This window comes from Schistocerca gregaria, chromosome 2, assembly GCF_023897955.1.
Source record: "Schistocerca gregaria isolate iqSchGreg1 chromosome 2, iqSchGreg1.2, whole genome shotgun sequence".
Lineage (NCBI taxonomy): Eukaryota > Metazoa > Arthropoda > Insecta > Orthoptera > Acrididae > Schistocerca > Schistocerca gregaria.
The window spans coordinates 98,080,544-98,091,643 of NC_064921.1; the positions used below are offsets into that span (position 1 = coordinate 98,080,544).

Here is an 11,100-nt window from a genome sequence, read left to right on the forward strand (position 1 = left end):
ACCAGGTCGGGTTGACAGAGAAGATCCAAAGAAGAGCGGCGCGTTTCGTCACAGGGTTCTTTGGCATGCGTGATAGCGTTAGGGAGATGTTTAGCAAACTCAAGCGACAGCCTCTGTAAGAGAGGCGCTCTGCATCTCGGTGTAGCTTGCTGTCCAGGTTTCGAGAGGGTGCGTTTCTGGATGAGGTATCGAATATATTGCTTCCCCCTACTTATACCTCCCGAGGAAATTACGAATGTAAAATGAGAGAGATTCGAGCACGCACGGAGGCTTTCAGGCAGTTGTTCTTCTCGCGAACCATATGCGACTGGAACAGGAAAGGAAGGTAATGCAGTGGCAGGTAAAGTGCCCTCCGCCACACACCGTTGGGTGGCTTGCGGTGTATAAATGTACATGTAGATGTAGGTAACATCGATAGAAACGCGATATGCCGTGTAACGTTATCGTAATCTTTGAAAGGGAAGTATTTAAAGGAGCTTAGTTTTACTTTACTGTGATGCATAATTGTTAAATTCAACTGTAATGGTTTCCAAACTCCTGTAAAGAGAAGTGGGCCAAACTTAAATTTAAAAGGAAGCGCCAGGCATGATGTTTGAACATGGTATGCGGCTTCCAAGAGAGAAATATGGTTATCGATGTAACAGGAATAAATTAAATCAAACGTAATAAAGACTGGAGACCTTCGAAAAAGTTTTCGTATATGAGCATATGATGTTTTCTTTGTCGGATAGCAAGTGTTTAAAAATCTGCATCTGCTCTAGAATATCTAGCCTTGTTCGTTTTACCTCACAGTGCAACACCTCAGTATTAGTTGGAGGATTGGGTGCATGGGCCATTTGGACGAGGTGCTCGGTCAAAGTTGATATCCGTGTGCCATAACCACTTCTCGCTGGTATATGTTCTTTATATCTTGCTGACAACGGTCTCACTGTTTGGCAGAAGCAAAAGCTAGGGCACTACCGGCATCTGATTTTATATATCCTGCAGGGAGACAGTTTGTCCTTAGCTGTTTTCAAAGAGTGGATTATATTTTTCATAGGGTCGATATTGGGAGAATATGCTGCTTTATAACCACGGTTCTTTAGAATTTGCCCTATTCTGTATGAAGCTTTGCCTATAAAAGTAATGGAGATTACGTTCGCATGGTCATCATCTGACGTGGTACATGAACCGTGAATTTAATTTCAAAAACATTTCTTTAGTATTTATTTACTAGCGATTCATCAAGAACATTAACACATTTAATCGCACTATGTGAGTGTGGAAGTAGTTGCCAGTGGGTAACTCATGAAAATAAATTAAATTTATTTCAACAAATGGAAATTTTATTCATAAAAGCCTTTTTTTAATTGATTTAAAATTATAATCAGAAAGCACCCTCTAAGTATAAAGTTACAATTTAGTCAGAGGCAGAAAGAACAAATTTTGACAGTATGAGCTTTCGGGCTGAGAACCTTGCCGCTCCCTTTTGACACAGTCGTGGTCACGACCGCTCACAACAACCTCTTAAAGACTACATTGGAACAAATCTGTAACACAACAGATTACTTTAAACTAAAAATTTTAACAACTCACGCAAGCGCATAAACTATGCATTCCGTAGGAGGGAGGGAAGTGGTACAAAACACTAACATTAAAAACTTAACTTGCCACTGAAGGTGCAACTTGATTAAAAAAAATCTTACGTTGATATGGTGGCAACTTTATATACCAAAATGACCATTTAAATAAAAACCCATGAAATGCAGTCTTACATTAAACATGATCTGCATTACACATCTACCGCCTCTCAAGATGATAGGCATGATAAAAACATATTTCAGGAATTCGGCCGTTACACTTCAAGCAATAAATTCGTTATCACCGAATCCGACAAACCTGAAAGAGGCAGCTATTAACGTACGGCAGATAGACAGACACTAACTGCCTAACAAATGCGGACGAGAGACAGACGAGCAAGCTGAGGAAGAGAGACTGAACAAGAAAACAAGTGGAATTTAACAAGTAAATGGAACAACATATCACCAATCACTTAACTTCCAATAAACCGCGATGTCTGGCGAAGACCTGGCGCAGCACCCCCAAATCGCTCTCCAGTACCGTCCGCTGTCAGGCGCTTCAACGGACGCAGGAGGGCGCGCCGATCTCCCGTCTCGCGGCGTAGCAGCTCGCACCGGCCAGACTGATGTCGTGGGTTGATTCCTGTTGTCCTCGTGTCGACCCCTAAGCCACTACCCGTCGCTATACGGCGCGGCCCACTGGACTCACGTGGCGACCTCGCGTCCGCCGACGCTCAAGGCGGACAAGTAATCTTGCGTCTCATAGCGCGACCGACCAACCGATCGATCCAACCGCCAATCACCATCGCCTGAACAAACTCGAGCAGACTGGTGGCCTAACACATACTAGCACTCCGGACGACAGACAGACACTGACTGACCCACTCTGACCCGGCTGACCAACTGACCGACTCGCGAGTTCATAGCACCCGTTACATGCACGTGAACCGGCTACCTTTCCCCTTTTCCACCAGAGGGAGACACAGAAGCTGGGACTGACACAGCGGCGCCACCGCCGGAAACGGAGAGCGACTGCTTCACACCACGCGCTGCGGCGCGCTCTTCAAAACAGCAATTCTTACCACGGCTCAGTACCTAATGAAGATGAAGTCGTGCTTCTCTTGTTATTTACTCCCATGTTGTAGAGTTATTCTAAAATTTCTGGTTCATACCCATTATTTTCGGCAATCACTTCCAGTGTTAATAATTCGTTGTCCAATGCCTCAGCAGAAAGGGGAATAGCGTGCGCTCTATGTAAACTGGAATGAAAGAAGGCCATTTTATGAGATTTGCGGGTGCACTGAGTCAGCTGGTATGATATTGTCAGAGAACGTACATTTTCTAAAGATGTTAAATTCTAAATGATTGTCCGCTATAGCGATATTGAGGTCTAGGTAATTCAGCGTTCTATTGGGAGATTCCATTTCGAGAGTAACATTTATCTTATAGTGGAGTTCATTGAATGTTGAAAAAATCTTGTCTATATCTTCCTGTGAACCATCAACTATGAGATATATATCATCAACGTATCTTGCAAAAAATTTTATTTTACTCGCTATCTTTGTATTATTTACAAAAATTTTTTATTCCATCGCATTCGCGAATATTACAGATAGAATACCGGCCAGGGGTTTCCCGTTGCTACCCCAAAAGGTTGCGAATATCTTTTTTCATTAAAGGAGAAGTAATTGACTTTCAAGACTATGTTCAAAACGATCATTAGTTCACAACCTCAATATCTGACAATTTCTTGTGGAGGCTCAGGTTACGTTATAAAGTGCTCAATGTTTGGTCTACAGGAACGTTGGTATAAACACTTGTAATATCAAGTGACGCAAGTTTTCACGTTTCCGAGCAGTTTAATGTTTTCACTTTATTTGCTAATTATACTGAATTTTTAACTGAGTAATTTAATCGAAAAAAATTATCTTTTATCTTTTAGTGCAAGTATCTGGCTAGCTTGTGGTATGCACTGTTACAGCTATCCACGATCGGCTGAATCGGGTGATTATTCTTGTGGACTTTAAATTGGCTCTTCAGGGTGGGTGGTTTGGGGTTCATATTTATGAGCCATTTCTTTCGAAACTCTCCTATCAATTTTTTCGTTTTGTGGAGGCCTCCTCGTATTTCTTGTTCTAAGGCTAGGGTGGGATCTTTCTCAATAGCTATAATACCATTTTCACCAAAGAACGTTTCCGTCTTTTCTGTGTACTGATCTTTAGATGCAATGATCACGGAATTACCTTTGTCGGCTTTACTAATTATGGCATCGTTACTTTTCAATTTCCGATTGGTATTATTAAAGGTTCTGTAAGTACTACCATCTGTTTGTGCATAGGCCATCTCATTTTCTAAAAATTTACACGACTCATACTCCATCCGCGTTTGAACGCTTTTCCGACATTCAGTGAACTTCACTCTCGAAATGGATTCTCCCAATAGAACGCTGAATTATCTAGACCCCCTTTTCACTATAGTGGACAATCATTTAGAATTTTGGATATTTGGAAAATGTACCTTGTGTGAGAGTGTCATACCAGCTGACTCAGTCCACCAGCAATCTCATAAAATGGCCTTTTTTCATTCCAGTTTGCATAGAGCGCACGCTATTCCCCTTTCTGCTGAGGCATTGGAGAACGAATTATTAACTCTCGAAGTGATTGTCGAAAATAATGGGTATGAACGAAAAATTGTAAGACAACTCTATAACAAGAGAAGCCCGACTTCATCTTCATTAGGTACCACGTCAGATGATAACCATTCGAATGTAATTTCCATTTCTTTTATAAGTAAAGCTTCATTTAGTATAAGGCGAATTCTAAAGAACCATGGTTATAAGGCAATATATTCTACCAGTAACGGTCTTAAGAAAAATTTAATCCACTCTTTAAAAATAGCTAAGGACAAACTGTCTCTCTCCGGGGTATATAAAATCACATGTGGTGATTGCGCTAGCTTTTGCATCGGCGAAACAGGGAGAGCGTGTCTTCAAGATATAAATAACATATTACAACGAGAGGTGGTGACGACACACGGGGTTCGACTTTGGCCGAGCACCTTGTCCAAATGGCCCATGCATCCAGTCCGCCAACTAACATTGAGCTGTTGCACTGTAAGGTAAAAAGAACAAGGCTCGATATTCTAGACGAAATGCAAATTTTGAAACACCTGCTATTCGATAAAGAAAACCTTCTGAACGATCAGCTGCTGCTGAGAAATAAAAACTTTTTCGATGTTTTCCAGGCTTTGTTACGTTTGGTTTAATTTATCCTTGTTACAGCGACCACCATATTTCTCTCTTGGTCGCCGCTTACCATGTTCAGACATCTATGCCTGGCGCTTCCCTTTAAATTTAAGTTTGGCCCACTACTCTTTCACGAGAGTTTGGAAGCCATTACAGTTGAATTTAACAGTTATGCAACACAGTAAAGTAAAACTTAGTTGCTTTAAATATTTCTCCTTTCAGTGATAACGACAACGTGACCCGCATCTCGCGTTACTAACGATGTTACCTCAGGAAGATTATTCCCGTCAAAGGTACATTGTAGATAAATGTTAGTACACTTGACCTACGGCGGTCAGTAGCACGTAAGCGTGATGACGGAGGGGTTTTACCCTCCACCATACTTTAATCAGTATGTTTGACCTGTGTCAGAGAATAGAAGTGAAGTGTGATGACAGAGGCGCTGTTCGCCCAGTTACAACCAAATTTAATTAAAGATAATGATTAAGATTATAAATAAGTGAGACAACTAAGGTGGTTACTATTAGTCATGTTCGATGGGGATACTTTATACGATGACCATACACGCATAAAGGATTAAGAGTAATCCTTAAACTTTATATACCCAAGCAAGTAAATTTAGTATCATTTTATACAATTTGCATATAGTTAATACACATAGGGACTTCATCTACATAATGTTTAGCTTCCTTACAATTATGGATTTCAGCTCCCACCACGTAACATACCGCCAACCAATGATATACAGCTTTGACTCTCCGTATGCACATGCGCACGGTTTGTCATATGCTCAGTGCAATTCCTCGTCCAAGGGTCGGTGCCAATGTACTTGCCGCCGCCAATCGACCGTGTGGTGAAGTTATGCCGGGGCTGGACTTCAGTTAAGTAGTTTTAATTCGACATGGTACCACGGTACTACAGGTTTTAATTTTTAATCTTGACTGTGCGTCATTCTGGCATGTTATAGTAATTTTATGCCTCTGAAGAAGGCTAGATTATTCTAGCCGAAACCTGTGTAAAGACCAGGAAATTTCTCAAGGCCTACAGTATTGAGAACCCTAGAACTTTTGCACGTGTGCGATATACGAGGTCTGCCCTGAAAGTAATGCACTGCACTTTTTTCTTCAACAATTGTTTAGTCAACGTAAAGAGAATAACACACAGGAAAGGATAGTATTTTACCTACACACCGTATTTTTGCACGTAATCTCCTACCCAATCAATGGCCTTACTCAAGCGCGAAACAAGGATGTGTTTGCCCTGTCGATATCAATCCTTGTCCTGGTGGCAGCCAGTGCTTCACTGTGTGAATCACGTCCTCATTGTCCTCAAAATATCTTCCACGAATGGCACCCTTTAATGGCTCAAACTAGTGAAAGTCCAAGTGGGCTACATCTGGTTTGTCGGGTGTGACAGCCGTTGATGGTCTCCCCGACAGCTGCAAATCGTGGAGTTGCGCTGAACCGTCTTCTGATGACTTTACTCTCTGTGCCCAGCGACTGACTGTGGAGTTGCTCCACAGATTTTGCAAAAGCGTTTGTGAATTTTCCACAGTCCCACAGAGCGAAAAAGAGCAGATACAACTTGCACTATATGCCCCCGCCCATTGTCGTGTAAAATGAGAGCGTGCTGCGCAGAAAGTGTTGCCGCTTCTTTCGCAAAGCTGGTCGCATGCGATGCTCCAAAAACGAACAGTAGTACTGTGCACTGACCGTCTGCCTTGGAGGAACGTAATGCATTAGGATAACTCTAGTACATTCCGCCGTGGAAGTCGAACACGCGGCAGAATAAATGGACGTGGTCAGCCCATAGAGGGCTTCGCCTCCGCGGCGGCTATTCCGCGCAGCGGCTCTGGCGCAGCAAGGGCGCCACCGCTATGCCACATGCAGACAGTGGCCAATACCCGCTCTGCCCTAGTCCAGCGTCACCTGTGCCGCTATCTATATCCGCCCCGCAACCTCTCTCCCCTTTGACTTCATTTCCCATCTTGACCGTACCTTCTCCACCTATGTGATCGCCGCTGACCTCAACATCCACAGCCGTGACCCTGCCACCCTTCGGCGGTGGCATCAGTTCCTTGCTACCCTCCATGGTGACCTTGTTCCTCTCCCACAGCACACCTATCCTGAAAGTAACTCCACCCCCGATGTTTTCCTCGCTTCCCCCAACCTCCTTGGTCGCATCGCCGTTGATGTCCTCGATCCTGTCGGTAGCGACCATCTTCCTGTCTTTCTCACCATCTCCTCTACCCATCCCGCCACTGCAGCCACCCGCCCAGCTTCCCCTCCAAAGTAAGTCCATGACTACCACCGTGCCAATTGGGACGCCTACCGGGAATCCATTGCCTTACAGGTCGAAAGCCACCCCCTCTCCTTTTACCACCCTTATGACATCACTCATGCCTTTTCCTTCCTTCAGAAGACCATCACTGACGCAGTGGAGACTCATGTCCCTACCAAACTCATCCACCCTCACCACCCTATGCTTCCTCCACAGGCCGTCCTCCTTCTGCGTGAATCCCGCAGGCTCTACCACTCCTTCCTCCGCACTCGTGACCGGGATACTCTTACCCGCCACCGGTAATTACAGTGACATATCCAGAACCTCGTTACAGCAAAGAAACGCCGGGATTGGCGCCAGACATGCACATGCCTCAACTCCACCCTCCCTGTCAACTCCTCGAAGTACTGGTCAGCTTTCCACCGCTATACTGGTAGCCATCCCACCCCGCATTACCCCATCCTTCATGACGATCGACCCTTTCCTGACAACCTTACTAAGGCTAACCATTTTGCTTCCCACCTATCCGAGGTCTTCTCTATTCCTGACGATCCCCATTTTGATTACTCCCTCTTCCCCACCGTCCTTGATCGCAGTGACACCTCTGTCCCCCCGCTCGCCCCTAGCTTCCAGTACTTTGATCGGTTACCCCTCACACATCAACACTCCCATCACTGCACAAGACATCACACTTGTTCTCCGCTCCAAACGCAATACCGCCCCCGGTCATGATGGCGTCACCTACCGTCACCTCAAGGAATACCCTCCATCCTTCCTGTCTGTCCTTGCTACCCTGTAAAATGTCCTCCTCTCCACTGGATTTTACCTCGACCTGTGGAAGACTTCCCGTGTCCTGCTGTTCCCTAAACATAACAAACCCCCTCTGATGCCTCTTCCTATCGTCCAATCTGCCTCACCTCCATGTTCAGTAAGGTCTTCGAGACCATCCTCTCCGTATTCACCGCCGTATTCACCGCCACCTTAACCAGCACCGCCTCCTTCCTCTTACCCATGTGGCTCCGCTTTCTTTGTTTCCCTTTGTCTCCAGAACGCCTATGACCGTGTCTAGCATCCTGGGCTCCTCTTCAAACTTCAGACCTATGCTCTACCCATCAACTTCGTCGATCTCGTTGCTTCATTCCTCTCCCATCATCCCTCCTATGTGACTATCCACAATTCCAACTCCCGTACTTTCTACCCTTCTGCCGGCGTGCCCCAAGGTTCTCTCCTTTCCTCTCTCCTCTATCTCCTGTACACTGCTGATATGCCCAAACCTCCCCCTCCTGTTCATCTTCTCCAGTTCGCTAATGACACCGCCTTCCTAGCCCTTTATCCTACCCTTCAACGGTCCCAATGTACCCTCCAAACCCACCTTGACCAATTCAGGAACCAGTGGTTCCTCTGTGTTAATCCCTCCAAGACCCAGGCGATCATCATAGGCCGCAACTCCCGCTCCTTCCGCCTCCATGATTTCTACCTCACCAATTATAGCCATCCTATCCACCTCACTCCTACCCTCAAATAACGTGGCCTCACACTCGACCGCCACCTCACCTGGTCTCCCCATCTCCTTTCATCTAAAACAAAGCTCACAACTGCCTCCGCCTCCTGAAACTCCTATCCGGCCACACATGGGGTCTGCATCCTTCCTCCATCCTTAACAATTACAAATCCTTGATCCGCCCCATCCTCTGTTACGCCAGCGTTGCTTGGATTTCTGCCCTACCCAGTGCTATAAAGCCCTCCACATCCTCGAACGACATGAGCTCGCCTTCCGCATCCGCCTTCCTTCCCCCACGCGTCCTCTACGACCTCATCCCCTTCCCCCACCTTCTCCTTTTCCTTGAACACATGTGCACACTATATATTGTCCGCTGCCTTGATCCCTCTCACCCCCTTGTTTCTCCCATCCTCTCCACCCCCAACCAGTTGCCGTGCCTTTACTGTTGTGTCCCACCCTCTATCCATCTCCACACACTTCATCTCCTTTCCCAACACAACTTCCATCATCTACCCCTCCCGAATTATGAGCTTCGCCCTTACATCTACCCTTCCTCCCAACTTTAACCCCTCCCTCCTGCCTCCTCCTCTGGGCTCCCTTTCCTCCCCCTCCATCCTCCTGAGCGGCTTCCCCCTTCTACTCCCCCTCCATCTCTTGTGACTCCTTCCAGTGTCTCTGCGATCCCTCCTGCCCTGCCTTCCCTCTTCCTCTCCCTCCCCACATGTCTCCTGCCTCTTCATGAACCCACTGATGCCCCTCCTCTCTTCATCCTGCCGCTTCTCCGGCTGCCCCATGCTCTCCCCTCCTTTTCCATACTCTCTGACCTTTTCCCTCGTCAGGTCCCAGCTGACAGTTTTATTGTTCATCGTGTGTGCTCCGAGTGGGTTTTAAGAGTGTTGTTCCGGAGTGTTTTTACTACTGTGGCCAATTTTTTACCTGTGCCTGCGCATTCAGTGTCTTCTGTTTGTTTTAAGAATCGCCAGCTGTGTTTTATAAATTCTGGTGACTTTTTTTTAGCTGTCCTCCATGAACGTCTCCATGTCAGTGTATATTTTACCTCCATTTTCTCCCCTTACTCTGTTTTATGTTCCCCTTTTTTATCTCCTTATGTATGTATCATTTTATTCTTGTTTTAGTTGTAGTGTCACTCGGCTGAAGAGCGGCTAATTGTGCTGCTGACAGGCCTCCCCTGCCCATATGGGAGCGGGGATTGAAATCACAATAAAGAAAAGAACAACATAGTCCACCCAGTCTGGTACACGCTCTGGATTTAGTTTGTATCTCGGCGATACTGCGTTCTGGTCGTTCTCGTTGTTGACATTTGCCTGGCTCTGGTTCCGAGTGGATTTACTTTTGTTGTTTGGTGTTGTAGATTCCACAAGCCTCCGTTGCCTATCTCTTCCTCATTGTGTCGCTCATAGTCCGTCGTGGTCAGTTGTTGTCAGTTGTCGTTGGTCTGTCGTCCGACTCGTCCTGTGTTTACCCGGTGGTGCGTGCTCCACCGCCGGCGGCTTCCCCTCCTGGCGGCTCCGATCCGCAGCTTAAGTCTTTCCCGCTGCGGTTGTGGTTACAACAACAACACCGTCACAGTTGTACGCGAGAGTCACCATAATGTATACCGCTCCATTTGTACCATCGACAGAAGTGGCTCTCCAAGCGGTATACTAAGCCTTCCACATCGCTGGCAACGGATTCCACACAACGCTGGTGACTACTTTGAAGGACAGTAACAGGTGCAAACATGTAACTCTTTTGTGTTGATTGTGAAAAAATAGTAGCCACTATTTAAGTTTCAACCTTGGTATTCTTCTCTTAGGCGGCGAGGAACCCTTTCACCACACCTAGTGGTGGGCAAGAGTGTCAGCACAACCAGCAAAGACTCAAATTGAGCAGCGAGGTGTCTGATTTTGATCCGTCGATCATTTCAAATAAATGGTATGAAGATGGCATTTGTTCTTTCGGACATGTCTGAAAGAACAGATAGTATCTTCATATTGTTTAAGGCTAACCGGCAGATGACCTTCTTGTGTGTGGGTGCACACGATTTGCCTGAACTCTTAAGGGACTCGGTGGACTGTCTGCTGCGAGTAATGGGTATAATGGCAGGGGTACTACGAATGTAGTGTGTGTACTATATGTTGAGAATGTGGGCCTCACGGGGAGCATGCCGGCGATAAATCATTACAGTCGCACTGTCCTCTGTGCCATCGGTAGCTTAGATGGACAGAGCATCTGCTATGTAAGCAGGAGATCCCGGGTTCGAGTCCCGGTCGGGGCACACATTTTGAACTGTCCCCCTTGATCTATATCAACACCCATCAGCAGATAATGGTATTGCTTTCACTATCATGCCAAATGAATGTGTTCGAAAGTCCAACATTGCAAGAGTCACTGCTGCGTGTGAACGGCCGGTAAGTGGAAGATGGGACAGGTTTGAGCAGCTTTGTTGCGATGATGACAGACGTCTCTCCCAACGACTTGCCGTGCTTTTTTCCATAACAGGTAGTTAACCAAGC

General features: G+C 46.1%; 1 non-coding gene across 1 annotated transcript; it reads left to right on the forward strand.

Annotated features, from left to right (window-relative positions):
* The first annotated feature begins 10,787 nt into the window (after positions 1 to 10,787).
* Positions 10,788 to 10,862, forward strand: Trnat-ugu (transfer RNA threonine (anticodon UGU)). The gene has a single exon. It is a non-coding gene; the product is annotated as a tRNA-Thr (tRNA).
* Positions 10,863 to 11,100: the final 238 nt, after the last annotated feature.